The sequence below is a fragment of the Ptychodera flava genome, chromosome 5, assembly GCF_041260155.1.
Source record: "Ptychodera flava strain L36383 chromosome 5, AS_Pfla_20210202, whole genome shotgun sequence".
NCBI classification, from domain to species: Eukaryota; Metazoa; Hemichordata; class Enteropneusta; family Ptychoderidae; genus Ptychodera; species Ptychodera flava.
This window is the reverse complement of record NC_091932.1, coordinates 41,509,169-41,525,183: the sequence shown is the minus strand read 5'-3', so window position 1 is coordinate 41,525,183 and position 16,015 is coordinate 41,509,169. Positions and strand designations below refer to the sequence as shown.

The following is a 16,015-nucleotide window of genomic DNA, read 5'->3' as shown; positions in this document are numbered from 1 at the left end:
AACATTTGATTGCGACGCAGACTTTGAATGCGGAGACATAAGCTTATGTGAGAGAAAAAAAAAATGAATGCGACGCAGACTTTGAATGCGGAGACATATGTGAGAGAAAAAAAATTGAATGCGACGCAGACTTTGAATGCGGAGACATATGTGAGAGAAAAAAATTGAATGGGACGCAGACTTTGAATGCGGAGAACAGGTAGTTTGGGCCACCGTAACTGATAAATAAGTAACTTTCCTCAAGAGTAACTTGAAACGCCTCGCCTGAAAGAAAATTTCATCCCGTTTCACAGAAACTGACTGCGTTTTCGAGCGCTACAGCTATGAATGATAGGTCCGGGGAATCCCCGCGAAAATAGCTCACACTCGTCCAAAACATTGATTCAGCTTGTCAAAAATATTTTTCTTTTGTAGATAAATTAATTACATTTCTTATTTTTTATTTCGTTTGTTAATTAAAAGTCATTTTAATGTTTTTAGATGCTTTAAAAAAATTCAAAACCCGCTAAAAAGCGACTATTTGGCCAAAATTCAAACGAAAAACACGAAAACCACGCTCGAATCATGGGCTATTTCTGTATGAATACTCTCAGTCTCTTTACACTTACACTCTAATGCGAACTTGAAGGAACGTGTACGCTGTGTATACACAGGCCCAGTGGGCTAAAAATAGCGAGGTAAAAACACGGCGGCCACTCTCGCCGATGCACGATTTTTGCATCGCAATTTTTCATTCATTTTCGTTCGTATGACTTTGAAACTCCAGGAAACGACTGAGAAGAAAGGGTTACCTTGAATTATTGAGGTATTTGCTGATAATTTGCCAAATTAAGCGAGAAAAAACACTACGAAAATTCCCACACGCTTACACACTGAGCGTTTTCAGCATACAGACTGAGGTTTCTTGCACGATCGCGCCGATGAAATGGGAAGCTGAAATTTTCGCTCGTAATTTTACTAACTGGCATTAAAAAATTGTAAATCCACTCAAAAATTCGTATTTTTGACACATGTAAACCCATGAGGAACATAATTCATTCTCCCCTGCACAGTATAAAGGAGATCGGAACGGCTTGTTAGACAAAGACCACAAACAAACCCAATAGTTTTCACATGTCCGTCCACCAATCTCGTAATTTACACTGACAGGACAAAAAACAAATTGTCCATACCTCTATTATTATAACAAGGCATACTCAATGATTAAATTCATCATATTATAATAATATTATGCTATCTTTGGTTTTCTTTCTGCGTATAACACAACTTCAGCCTCGCCTTTCCAACCACCAGAAAAACACGACCCCTATTTAAAAGTCAAACCGGCCCGATTTCACAATGACATTATCAGCTTATGAGCGTCGATCGACACCCGCGTATATCACTGCCCTTCCGTACACGAAGGCAAAAAGCATTACACGCCCACCTCAAGATATCCACCAAACTTTGACATCGTTCAACAATATCATCCTAAATTTGGAAACAATTTATCCACGATTTTACGATTGTAGCAGCATAACCTACTCAGCAGTTGGCCGGCCGGTGGGGCTTCGACCTGCACGGTGCAGTGCACGGTATCTATATCCTCGAGACGGTATTCTAACAACAAACCACAGTCCTTAAAAACGCAAGATCAATAGTTTTCACATGTCCAGCAATGTCGTAATTTACACTGACGGGACAAAAAACTTCAAAATTGATATGGCATGGACGTTCTAACGTAAATGCACCATTCTGTGGAGGGTCTAGCCGATAGTCTATCGCGTCTTCTTGCAAACAGCGTAACGGTACGCAGTCGGCAGGCCGGTGGGGCATCGACTTCCGGGTTCTACCTCCACGGTGCACGGTAACTATATCACCGAGAAGGCATTCTCACCACAAACGCAAGATCAGTAGTTTTTTACACTGACAGTTCAAAAAGCTTCAAAATTGATCGAGCATTGTCTATCGCATTTGCTTCGACCTCCGGGTTCAACCTGCACAGTGCACGGTATCTGTATCCCCGAGAGGACTTCCTCACCACAAACGCAAGATCGATAGTTTTCACAGGTCCACTACACTGACGACAAAAACACTTCAAAATTGATCGAGCATAGACGTTCTAACGTGAATGCATTATTGTCTATCGCATTTCCATGTAGGCCAATACACACACACACGTACGCTCTAACTTTCATTTTATTATTATTTCATGTACACAACACTCTCGCGTTTCCTTCTCGAGGTAATTTCGTGGTGGCAATAAATATACGTAGCACAGTGTGATCACGTGGTGTGACAAAATAGTTTTACGGAAGCTGTTGACAGTGTGATCACGTGGTGTGACAAAATAGTTTTACGGAAGCTGTTGACGGAAGTGACGTCACTTTTGCCTCCTCCACGCTATTAGCTTCCTCAGTTACGTAACTTCGTCTCTAGAAAAGCATATACAGAAAAGGCCACACATGTTTTGCCTTTGTCAGAGCGACAATGCCCTACTGAAGAGATATGTTACAGTGGTGTTACATGGGGAGAGAGGTATACCTCTGTAATGACTATAATCACCTGTAAAGACCAAGCCATATTGGAACACTAAAACATGAAAAGACTTTCAACAGATCTTAAACTGAACTTTCATTATGAGTGTTTTAAAGCAGAGATATGGGTATACGGTACAGTAAGTAAACTATACAGGATGCTTTGTTGTTACGGTGTGTATGCCAACTTTGCCAGGCACAGGTACCAGGAAATAGATTGAAAAAATTCTCACTAAACGGACCAGTAAATGCATGCTATAGAGACAAAAAACAGAGCTAAAATTGAAAAGATTTTTAACATTTCTGAAATGACTTTCAATAATATTGTATCATAGTAACTTAATGTATATAGCAAGGTTCATCGACTTTGGTCGGTCAATGCAGATATATATCCCTAATTAGCAAAGTTCATTAAATATGTAAATAAGGAATTGGCTGAAGTAAAAATGCTTAATGACTTTCAATAATGTTGTATCATAGTATCTTCAATACATGTAGCAAGTTTTGTCAACTTTGGTCAAGTCAATTCAGATATATATCCCTAATTAGGAAAGTTCATTAAATATGCAAATTAGGAATTGGCTGAAGAGAAAATGCTTTAATGACTTTCAATAATATTGTATTTGTGTCTTATTAATATTGTATTATAGTGTCTTTAATGTACATAGCAAGTTTCATCAATTTTGATCTAGTCAATTCAGATATATATCCCTAATTATGAAAATTCCTTTAATATGCAAATTAGGAATTGGCTGAAGTAAAAATGTCTTTTGACTTTCAATAATGTTATATCACAGTATCTTTGATGTATATAGCAAGTTTCAATAACTAAAATCAAGTTAATTCAGATATATATCCCTAATTAGGAAAGTTCATTAAATATGCAAATTCGGAATTGGCTGAAGTAAAAATGCTTAATGACTTTCAAGAATGTTGTATCATAGTAGCTTCAATACATGTAGCAAGTTTCATCAACAATGGTCCAGTCAATTCAAATATATATCCCTAATTAGCAAAGTTCATTAAATATGCAAATTGGGAATTGGGTGAAGTTAAAATGCTTAACGACTTTCAATAATGTTAAATCATAGTATCTTCAATGTACATACCAAGTTTGGTCAATTTTGATCCAGTCAAATCAGATATATATCCCTGATTAGGAAAGTTCATTAAATATGCAAATTAGCAACTATCTTTCATGTCACCCCTTAATGCTTCCCACTGCTGATATATCTTGGTGTGATCAACATTTGTAGCAAATCTCATCAAATTGTGTGCAGTCGTTTTTAATGTATATTCGTTTTTTCTAAAATCATTAATTATGCAAATGAGCAAAAAGTATGCAAGCCAGACCCACCAAAAACTAATCAGTTCTTGCCATTTGCAAACTCAATCTATGTACCAGATTTGATTCTGATCTGATCGGCCGTTTTTGAGATATCGGACCAACAGACAGACAGACAGACAGACAGACAGACAGACACACGGACACACAGACAGACAGACATCGCTGCGACATGTGCTCACGTGTGTGAACACGTGAGCAAAAAATCAGATGTAGAGTATGGCAGCGTCTTTTATACTTACGCGGTATTCTCTTGCTGTCGCCTGCAGATAGAGGCGACAGCAAGAGAATACCGCGCAAGTACAGACGTCGCCGTAGTCTCTACATCTGATTTTAATCAGATTGATGATGCAGGGTAACCATTACTGGAGTTTTGTGTAATCTAGGTATGCTTATAGTTGATAGCCACAGCGTGTTGGAAACCAGCAGCTGAATGTTGATAGAGAAATATTTAGCAGTACAAGTGGCATGAAAAAATTGTTCAGCAAAACAAACTCTTAGATATAATGGTAAATGCAACATAGTTTATATATGATATGAAACAAATTATTTTATGTTTTATTTGCTCACGTGTTTACACACGTGGGCATATGTCGCAGCTGTAATGTTCAGAATGGCCAAGTTGAAAGGCATACACCCATACATACAGTAACGGGAGCTAACACGACGATGACAGAGCACTGACTGTCCGATTTATTCATTTTCTCTTTTAAATACACAAAATACAGATGCAGGTGCAAAATACACAGGTGCAGTGCCAATACTAGATGCAACAAATTAACATATGTATAGAATGTACAGGTCACTACATTCCTTCCTACCTTAGAATAAAACATACAAAACAATCCAGCTTAAATTATATATGACCTAACAAACAATCAGCAGATGCCATTGCAATCCAAGATTTGAATAAACAGACACAAATTCATACTCTAATCAACATATCAGTTCATATTCGGGCATTTTAATAATAGAGGAAATCTTCTCTGATATTAGGTTTCCTCGTACGTGTTGATCTCCTCAGTGTCTGTGGTTGCTTGCTGTGTGCAGTTTGTGAAGAATCTGTGTCAACACTGTGTGTATCACTTTGTGAAGTGTCTGTGTGTGTTGCTTCATTTTCATTTCATTCATGAGCATTTCTAATTCTTCATCTTCGTCATATTCGTTTGTATCAGAATTTTCAATTTCTGGACCATGGTACACTTTGAAGAAAGATTTATCTCTAGTTACACTTTTGCCATGCTTATTTGTAGCTGTCACCATACTACCTTTAGAACGTGAAACACGAAATACATCTTTCCTGTACCTTGGTGCATATTTTGTACGTTTCGAGTTTCTCACTAACACCTTCTCCCCTTCTGAAAACGATCTGTGTTTCACTCTGCCTTGTTTATCATGATACAGTTTGTTTTTATCCATGCTGCGATTATGTTTGTTTTGGATAATTGCATCATGTTTATGTTCTGAGTTATCAATAAAAGGTAATTTGCTCTTAATTTTACGACTGAACATTACCTCAGCAGGGTTTCTGCCAGTTGAGGGATGAGGAGTTGAACGGTAATTAAGTAGGAATTTCCGCATTTCAATCTTCCAATTTTTCCGTTCAATTAGAGAACAACGAATTACCTTGCCCAAATTTTTCATGAAGTTTTCTGCTAGACCATTTGCCCTTGCATATTCAGGGGTAATTTTCTGATGTTTGAAACCAGAATTTTTGGAGTAAGACGCAAATTCATTCGAATTGAAAGGGGGCCCATTGTCACTTTTGAGTTTAGAAGGGTATCCGTAAGATGTGAAAATACGGTCAAGTTTTGGTATGACTGACGCGGAACTTGTCGAGTTAGTAACTTCAACTTCAGGAAAACGTGAATACTCATCTATAACTACAACAAGATATTCGCCGTTGGGTAAAGGACCATACATATCTGTAGCAAGAGATGACCAAACTTCGCTTGGTAGTTTTGTTGGTTTCAATGGTTCTTGTATAGTTGTGTCAACATTAAGTTGGCAAGCATAGCAATCAGATATCACCGATTTTACAAGAGATTTCATTGCGGGAAACCAAACTTTTTCTCTCATAAGTGCTGTAGTTTTAGATGATCCTAAATGGCCTTCATGCGCAGTTGAAACCATTTGAGATTGAAGTGATAAAGGGACAACAATTTTAGATCCCCTCAAAAGTATTCCGTCGGAAAAAGATAGCTCATCTTTGATCTGTTTATATATCGTCACAGATTCTTTATTTACATTAGCAGGTCGCTTACCGAAATTTTAGGCCTCCCGCAAACTGTTACTGCAAATTTGCCGCAAGCTTTGCAGTAAATTTGCAGCAAACTATTTGCCGCAAATATGCGGGTGGTTCATTTTTCAGATGCAAATTAGGTTTCTTGTGAACTTGCTGCAAAATATGCAGCAAACTCCCTGCCGCAACGTTGCTGCAAACTCTTTGCAGCAAATTTGCGGCCACAATCCTTGCAGCAAACTTGCGGCAAATTAATTTGAATGTTACTGAAAATTTGCCGCAAACTCCATACAGCAAATTATTTATTTGCGCTGACCATTGTTTCTCGTGAAACTGGTATTTCAGAGTTTAGTTGGATAAAACACATCTTGTGCTGTCCACAGTCGGCCAATATATAAATATTATTTATCCAACTTAACTCTGAAATACCAGTTTCACGAGAAACAATGGTCAGCGCAAATAAAGTTATTATATAACAAAAAGATGACAGAGAAAAAAGGGTTAAATTCAATTGTGGTACAATTTATTTTATATGCAATGTTCATTTCATGCCACATAAGTGTCATGATCATGTCAAGATTTTCTTTTGACTTGAGAAGTTTCATGTAACATTTACATTACTGTCAAAGGCTGCAATTTGGCTTTCTGTTCTCTGAATTTCTTGTCCCTTTAGTGTACCAGCAATGGATTCTGAAAAATATAAATCGTTCAGGGAAGAGTGTAAGTCTTTACCGTTTGACCAAACATTGTAAATTTCATGAAAGAAATCGATAATTATTTGAAAATGAGACAAAATCAAGTTGAAAAATTGAAGCAGAAAATGCATAAATATTCATGATCGAAATTAAATTAATAATGATTAAAATGTCCGACAGCGGACAACTCGCCGTATGTTGTTTACATACACGACGGCGACAATCTGCAAAAATCTCAGCACTTACTGTAAGTAACTGTTGTGAAACGAAAGTGAATTCAGTATGAATCAGTACTCAACGAAAATTTATCTTTAGGTAAAGATTGCAATACAACGATTACAGAACATAATTATAGCGATCGATGTACAGACGAACGGTACATTGACTTACATTTCTGAACGGCTCGCAGACGCTGGACGATTCTCGGTCCGGTTGCAGGTCTCACCGTGCTGTGTGTAAATACCGTACTCAGAAAATATAGTCGGCATCTTTACTGCCGCTCGCGTTCACAAATTTAGAACTCCGCCTGTCCCTGGTACTGTATACACGTTTTTGCAACTATGTTATATCATTTGGCTGGCGATTCCATAGAAAGATCACGAAATTGTCCACTAGAAAACTCCCTGCTCACAAGTACGCAGCCGACAATGGCTGTACTAAAATCTAACTTCGCGCCGATCAAGCCTCATGACGATAACGGAAGTGCGATCTATAAATCATTACGCGATTGATAATGTAGTCCCGTTTTTAAATGCTGGAATTGACTCTACATCTGCACCAATCCGTTATATTTCATACTTATATAGCATTTGATTTATTAGTTTAATGAAAATGGTTATTTTTATCATAGAAAGACTAAAAAGAGAGTAAAAATTCTTTCAGCACGAAGAATCAATATCAATGCGCGAATTGACCTTGATGAACCGTGACCGGAGAGTGTAAACATGTCGGCTGTTCGCAGCTGATACACAGGACGTGTTGGACGTTGGTGCAGCGGCGCTTTGAATTTTCGTACAGCGACTCGGGATGGAGTGTAATCCTAAATCTCAAATTTGTGCTCGGCAATTCAACTCTAACGCTGAAACATGGACAAAAGCCTTTTACCTCGACCCATGTTATCAGAAGGCGAGATTTTGTCAGCGGCATCGATGGGACAGACTGTAAGCTGCAGTGCATTGTACGTACCGTATACATGTACTATATTGATGGGATGAATAGCTTGGAGCACAGCCACTACTCTGCTTGGAGGTAGTAGCGGAAACATTACTGTACAGATTTGCAGTAACAAAAGTCTACGATGTGTCCTTACAGACCATCATCAAACGCACATTTCGTTCGAAACTGTTTGCATGTTGGTATCATTCGCAGAAAATACAGGGTGTAACTTGCAAGACAGACAAGTCCCTGTTTCAAAAATTTGTTTCCCTAAAAATTCAGTTTTCGATCCAACCATAATTTACCCAACCAGATTGTCAAAGGGCACTTTTATTACATCATGTCACTACAGCATATACTATAGATGCACTCTATATCCATGCAATGCTTTCACCAGCATAACTGAAGCTGTTCATTATCTAGCATTACCAGTTATTATAATTTAAAAAGTGGATTGTCTGTTATGAAATAAAGGAACAAAAAATATAAATTAAAGATCAATTTTATGTTGCTTACACATGACTGGTCACGAAGTGCAACAGTACTCAGTGTGTAGTGTGTACTCCCTGGTAATGAAATAGTGGGAAATATGTCAATCATGTGTTGCTGCATATTTGCAGCAATAATCTGGTTTGCCGCAAATTTGCAGCAACTTAGTCGTTTACCGCAAATTTGCTGCAAACTGACTTAAGGGTTTGCAGGAGGGTCACATCTACCTGCAAACTTCTGCAACTCCTTCCTGCAAGCTATATGCTTCCTGCATATTTGCTGCAAACTTACGGCAAATTTGCAGTAGAAATAATTTTCGGTAAGGGGTATTTTGTGCCAAGCATTATTTTGCAAACATTGGGCAACAAACATTAGTATTTCATCATTCTGAGTAGCGTTACGTATTTCATCTAAGGTTACAGCACGAGGTTTGAGTGATGTTTCACAAACGAAATATACTGATCAGTATAGGTTGCGTCACGAGATTTAAATTCACCAGGGTGGCGAGATAGATAATCACTAGGATTTTTCATTCCCTCTATATATTGAAACTTTGAATCTAAATCTTTGGGCTTTAATTACCCACCTTTCAATACGCGTTGACATTTTATGGTATTCTTGACTATTAAATATTCGAACAAGTGGTTTGTGATCTGTTTCCACAACAAATTCAGGCGATCCATCCAAATATAAACGATGATAATCTAAACCCCAGGAAATTGCTAAGGCTTCTCGTTCCAGTTGGCTATAACGTTTTTCGGTTTCTGATAATGACCTACTAGCACAACTGATAAGCGTATCACCCTGATGCAAAATAGCACTAATACCGACAGGACTTGCATCAACGGTAAGAGTTGTGGGTTTATTTATATCAAAATAACCTAAGGTTGTGTCAGAGCATATTGCATTCTTTATACTTTCCAAACGAAGTTTCTTGAGCATCACCCAAATGAATGGAACACCTTTTTTTGTAAGGCGTCTAATTGGCTCTGACAGAGTGCTAAATTGGGGCACCATCATAGAAGGCAAACCCAACATACCCAGAAATGAACGAACTTCGGAAACGTTCTCGGGGCGTTTTAGTTCACGGATTGTTTTGATTCGTTTTTCATTACAATGCATTCCAGTTTCTATCGAATGTGAATCCAAAGAACTCTATTTCTGGAACTGAAAACATGCATTTTGACAAACCAAGAGTCAAGCCATATTCAGCCAAACGAGACAAACATGCATGGAGTGCTTTGTCATGCGCCTCCTGATCTACACCATGAATAATTATGTCATCAGCAATACTTTCAACACCTGGAATGTCTTGTAAAATTAGTGACATTTCGTTTTGGCAAATTTCAGCTGCCAAATTGATACCAAAGGGAAGACGTTTATATCGTCGAAGCCCAACATGAGTACTGATTGTCGTAATATTCCGAGATTCTTGATCAAGTACAAATTGTAAATAGTGCTTATTAGCATCCAATTTACTGAATACAGTGGAACCATGAAGTTTTGTACGAATTTCTTGTACAGTTGGAGTAACATGGCGTTCCCTTTGGATAGCCATATTTGGAGCTCGATAATCACAGCATATTCTTACTTTATCAGTGCCAGATTTTGGAACGATAACAATGGGACTCACCCAGGGTGTTGGGCCATCAATTTTTTCCAAAATATCAGAATCTTCCAATGATTTTATCTCTGCTTCAACTTTTTTGCGCAAATGGTATGGAACACGTCTATGATTCTGGGCAATAGGTTTGACATTTTCATCAATATAAAGTTTAATTTGGTTGCCATTATATTTTCCCATACCTGTGAAAACTTGGGCGTGATCACGTACTATTTTTTGTACAGTTTCTGGACAATTTGGCATTTCTAGAGCAGCCGATTTTGAATCTTTCATAACAGCTGACTGGTCTGTGTCTGATAAATTGGTTTGTTCGTGTGGTTGTGTGTGACTTGTGTTTGGAACCCTCTCAGATACTGAAACACTATTCGACTGATGGGAGTTAATTTGTATAAAACCAAGAAGACTTGCGGAAGGATATCCTAAAATCGAGTCTTTAGTATCGGCAACAATGAAATCCAAAGTTTCGAAACGATTTCCCATGTCAATCTTGGCTTTTACAAGACCCATTACATTAACCTTTTGTTGTTTGCCATAGGTGAATAAATTCTTATTGATTGGTTCAAGATTACAGAATTACTTAATGCTTGAAAATCACTCTTATTCAAAACATTACAAGTAGCACCTGAATCTAACATCAAATCTATACATTTACCATTTATGGAAAGATTTGCAAATGGAAGCTTGCCACCATATCTTTCATAAACTTGGATATTAAACAGGAAATCACTACTGGTATCTGAACTATCATCTTTGACATTTTTAACACACACTGTATCGACAACATTTCGCTTGTATGGAAGCTTACTACTTTTCTTTTCATTAATGTTTTTCAGTTTACGGCAACAAGATTTGAAATGTCCACTCTTATGACAATAGTGGCATTGCTTACCCTTTGCTGGGCAGACACCTTGATGTGGATATTTACCGCCACAAAAGTAACAACTTGAAGAGGTTTTTTTCAAATCTTGAGCTTGTCGATTTTTCTTATAACCACCACGTTGTGTCTGACGTTGTCGGCTGGATGGAGTGTGGGCAGTGTCCGGCAATTGCAAATGTTCTATACCATGTGCTTCCCGTTCAGAGATTTCCAATGACCTTGCCAGTGATACAATTTGGTCGAGAGTCATGTCTTGTTGTAGAGCTTTTCTGCAAACCTTCTTGTTTCTTCCCCCTTGGATAATTTGGTGCTTTATTTCAGCATCCGTCATAGCTTGGTTTAAGTGAAGCTACAATTAACAGCCAGTTTCTTCACACGAGTCACAAATTGGTCAATGGTTTCAGTGTCATGTTGTACAGTGCGTCGAAATTGAAAAATTTCGTATTCAGTATTCTTTTTAGGTAGAAAGTAGTCATCCAAAGCCTTCACTATCTTTTTATAGTTATCATCATATTGGGCATCAGTAGGCATTACAAGGGTTTCAGAAATATCGAATAATCTTCACCACCTCTGTCTAGAAGTAATGCTTTCTTTTGGTCAGGGTCCGTAATCTTCCATGCAGTGCAGCTTTTTCAAAACGGGCCAACCAACGCTTCCATCTTGGTGCTAATGTAGCAGAGTCAGTGTGGATATCCAACAGAGACATTTGTGAAAAAGAAAACTAGCCTCGCACCTGCCATTTTGAACTAACGAGAGTGTCTACTTCATAAACTATAGGGTTGGAGTCTTGCTATGACTCGGCAAAATCCTCGTCGCCAATGTAATGTTCAGAATGGCCAAGTTGAAAGGCATACACCCATCATACATACAGTAACGGGAGCTAACACGACGATGACAGAGCACTGACTGTCCGATTTATTCATTTTCTCTTTTAAATACACAAAATACAGATGCAGGTGCAAAATACACAGGTGCAGTGCCAATACCCTTACGAAAATAGTCTGTAGATATTCTATTGAACTCTGATATTCTATAGAAATTCTATATATTTTATGGAAATCTGATGGAAATATGCTTCCATTGAAATTCAATTGAAAATTTTCAATACAATTCTGTAGAAAAATTTAAATTTTATAGAATTTTAATATGTATAGAAACTTTAAATTCTATTGAAGTTTGCTGATAATTTTCTGTAGAAAATCTGCAGAAATTAAACATATTTTTTATGGAATTTTTCGGTTCCATAGCTTTTGTGGAAATTTTTTTCTGTTTTTCCCCACAGTTTACAATGTTTCAGACTTAAGTTCATGTTTTTGCATGTTGGCATGAGCTTTGATAAGAACTCAGTGACATATATATAGCTGGTTTCAATATGGAAAAGTCAGTGACATTTACCTATGGAGAATTAACACATTTTCGTATACCCTTTCTTAAAAGCTATTTTCATTTACACACACATGCCAGGAAAATGTATAAAGTTTCAATTGTACAATTTCCTTTTGCCATTGCTTTTGTACATTTCATGACTGTACACAGACCAACCAGACTATCTTTGTTCGATCCTAGGTCAAGTGAGCTGACCTGTGCCATTGCTTTGTTATGCAAATAGTTTCCTGCCTTTACAATGGGCTGATTATATAATAGTGTAGCCACGCATTATTCATTTGGACTTGAGGCAGTCCACAGTGCACATGGCTGTTATGAAAAGTACTAAAGTTCAACTCCAAATTGCATGGAATATGAGGATCCAAGGTCCATTAGCAAGATTCTAACAGTGTTATGGAGAAAGGAGCTCACTAATATGTCACATCTGTAAGGATCCACATTGCAGCATCAACTGAGATACGTACACAACACTTTAATTATGCAAGTTGGCTGCGGTCAAAACTGCTAGACTGGAGAGGTAGGCCTTGCATTCATGCATTCATATGTGTAGGTTGCTTTATATTTTGTAGTCCCTGTATGTTTCATCAAGTTTTGATCGATTGTTAATCATAATTCTTTTAGAAATAAACTACATGTTTATAATTTACTTGCTGACTGATTTTTTGTGAGTTTTGCAGTAATTCATTGCATTGGTATCTATGGCAATATCATAAGGTGGTATTCCTTACTGAATAAACGTTTAACACATATTGTTGTCATACTTTCTAAGAGTTTGAACTCGTATAAGACAAACAAACTTCTGTAAAAGAGTGCAGAAATTAAGTATAGTTTTACAGAAATTCTACATAAAAATTCTGTAGAATGTGGTACAAATTCAATATAGTGCTACAGATAAACTGTAGAACGTGTATTGAATTTACATAGAAATTCTGTAAATTCTACAGAAAGGATACAGAAATTCTGTTGAATTTCTACAGAAAAAGGGGGCCAAAACTCCATTAAACTCCGTTAATTTCGATATAGCTTCAGTAGAATTTCTGTAGAAGTTCTATATCACTTAAATTGAATTTTGTCATCAATTTCAATAGAATTTCTACAGACAATTTTCATAAGGGGACTAGATGCAACAAATTAACATATGTATAGAATGTACAGGTCACTACAGCAGCGATGTCTGTCTGTCTGTCTGTCCGTCTGCCTGTCTGTCTGTCTGTCTGTTGGTCCGATATCTCAAAAACGGCTCATCAGATTAAAATCAAATGTGGTACATATATTCAGTAAGCAAATGGCAAGAACTGATTAGTTTTTGGTGGGTGTGACTTGCATACTTTTTGCTCATTTGCATAATTAATGATTTTAGAAAAAACAGATATACATTAACCAGATATGAACTGAATTGCCTCGCGTGCACATTTTGTAAAGTACTTCTTGGGGTATTGGCTTTTATGACATTACATTGTTTTTATTCCCGAAATTAATCCAATCTATCTAAATTTGACATTATCCCCACTGTATTACGCAATGAAAAAAAAGAAAAGAAACCATTTGAAAAATTATGATCCAACAATATCTGTCGATGCAAGTGCAAATGGCTGAGCAGGCTCTTAACTGGCAGAGGTCGCGTTTGCGTATAAATTCTGCATATTTCACATATAATTGCCATGTAGAACGAGTTGACCTACTTCACAGTATCTCAATGCGCCCAAAAACGATACAATCATCTGTGCCGCGCCGTGTAGCAGCAAAATGAGTTCGTGACCTTTGAAGTACGCATTTCAAAAAATAAATACCCATGGGAACCTGCTCACCACGCCACGCAACTCATGTACAGCTGACTATGGTGCACTTGTCAGGCGATGGTCGATGATTCTGGTTATTGCCTATATTGTCAAGTTCAATGCCTAATTTACGGAAACACGAACTCTGTCTAGTGTATTCGAAGCTCTGCGTACAGGTTGTGCACACGGCCTCTACCACGTGCTGTCCTGTGGACAGTGTGGTACAAGCCGTCGGCCTACCACCGTACCGCCGGGAAACGCAGACCTATTGTACGCAGGAGCATGGCAGGAGCTAGCCTACTGCTCCTGATTTAACATCAATGCCAACATGGAAATCTCATGAAAAATTTGTCATTGTTGGTTCTGTAGCTAATACAATCTTGAAAAGCAACTTAAAAGACACAGACTGTCAATACGTCGCCATAATATTATGCTGATCTCAGCGGAACCATGCCGGAATATAAATTCGCTGACACACACACAAGATTGAAAAGTGTCACTCTACATCTCATTCTCAGAGAAAAATGCATTGATCAAATATTATGACGCTAACCTTCGATAATCTAGCTTTTGGTTCGCTATGTCCAGAGTAACCCACACGATTCTTAAAGTCAAACGTCGACACGACGACATCAACAGTCAAAACTCAAGATTAGCGATCAGCGCGGCCGAGTGACTGAATTCAGAAATCACTTTGTGTAAAATGTTTTAGTATAGCGCCCTCAAACATATTTATTTAGCCTCCGATAGACTTATACAGGCCACAAATTTTCTTTTACTCATAACTTGATAAATTCGCAAAGCACAACCACCAAAAACTAATCAGTTGTTGCAAATTTGAAGAACAAATTGTGTGCGAAATGTGATCGGAATCTGCCAAGCCGTTTTGAGATATCGTGCTAACAGACAGACAGACAGACACACACACAGAAATGCCTAAACCATAACCTCGCTGCGCGCATGCGCACGCGAGGTAAAAATGAGTGTTAAAATGTCTGAAAAAATTAAAATCAGGTAAAGCCCCAGGTCCAGATGGCCTTCCAAATGAGTTCTACAAGTATGCCTCAGACATTATTCTACCTTTACTTGTTGAGCTTTTTAATTGTATTTTGAGTCTGGAATTTTCCCGTCAGAATGGACTATCGCTATTGTTATCCCGCTCTTTAAAAAGGGTGACAGAAAAGATGTGAACAATTATAGGGGTATTTCTCTTCTCAACGCATTAGGAAAAATATTTACTGCGATCCTGAATGACAGATTAACTAAGTGGTCTGATAACGTAAATATCATTTCAGATTGTCAGGCTGGCTTCAGAAAGAACCATTGTACTACAGATAACATCTTTGTTCTACACGCTATTATACAACCAGATATGAACTGAAAATGCTCACGTGTTTCATTATATATTGCATTTATGTGCAAGTTTGAACCTTGCTACATGCTTTGCTACATTTAAAGTGTTATGATCAACACAATGAATTTCACCACAGATCAATTCTAAAGGTCATTAAGTATTCAAATATGTAATTAGCTGAAATAAAAATAATTAATTTCTTTGAGTACTGTCATTGTATCACAATATAGCATGTGTAATTACCTGTGTAATTACCTTTGGTCAAGTCCTTCAAGCTCTATATGCCAAACCGTGAAAGCTTGTTAGCTATTTATGCAAATTATGAATTAGCTGACATGAAAATGCAAAATGACTTTCAATACTGTTATAACCTGGTATAATGATCAATGTACACAGCATGTTTCGCCAAATTTTATCAAGTAAATGCCAGTATATATCCCTAATTTGGAAGGTTCATTAAATAGGCATATTGGGAATTGGCTGAAAAAAATGTCAAATGACTTTCAATAATCTTGTATCATAGTATCTTTAACGTACATAGCAAGTTTTGCCAA

General features: G+C 37.5%; 1 protein-coding gene and 1 long non-coding RNA gene across 2 annotated transcripts in view; one reads left to right on the top strand and one right to left on the bottom strand.

The window, feature by feature from the left end:
• LOC139133972 (regucalcin-like) overlaps window positions 1–16,015 on the top strand; it is a 93,408-nt gene that overhangs the window by 45,095 nt on the left and 32,298 nt on the right. The window lies entirely within an intron of this gene.
• On the bottom strand, window positions 6,605–7,460 carry LOC139132623 (uncharacterized). The gene is made up of 2 exons (XR_011552379.1): window positions 7,189–7,460; window positions 6,605–6,793 (listed from the first exon to the last, which is right to left on the bottom strand). It is a non-coding gene; the product is annotated as an uncharacterized lncRNA (long non-coding RNA).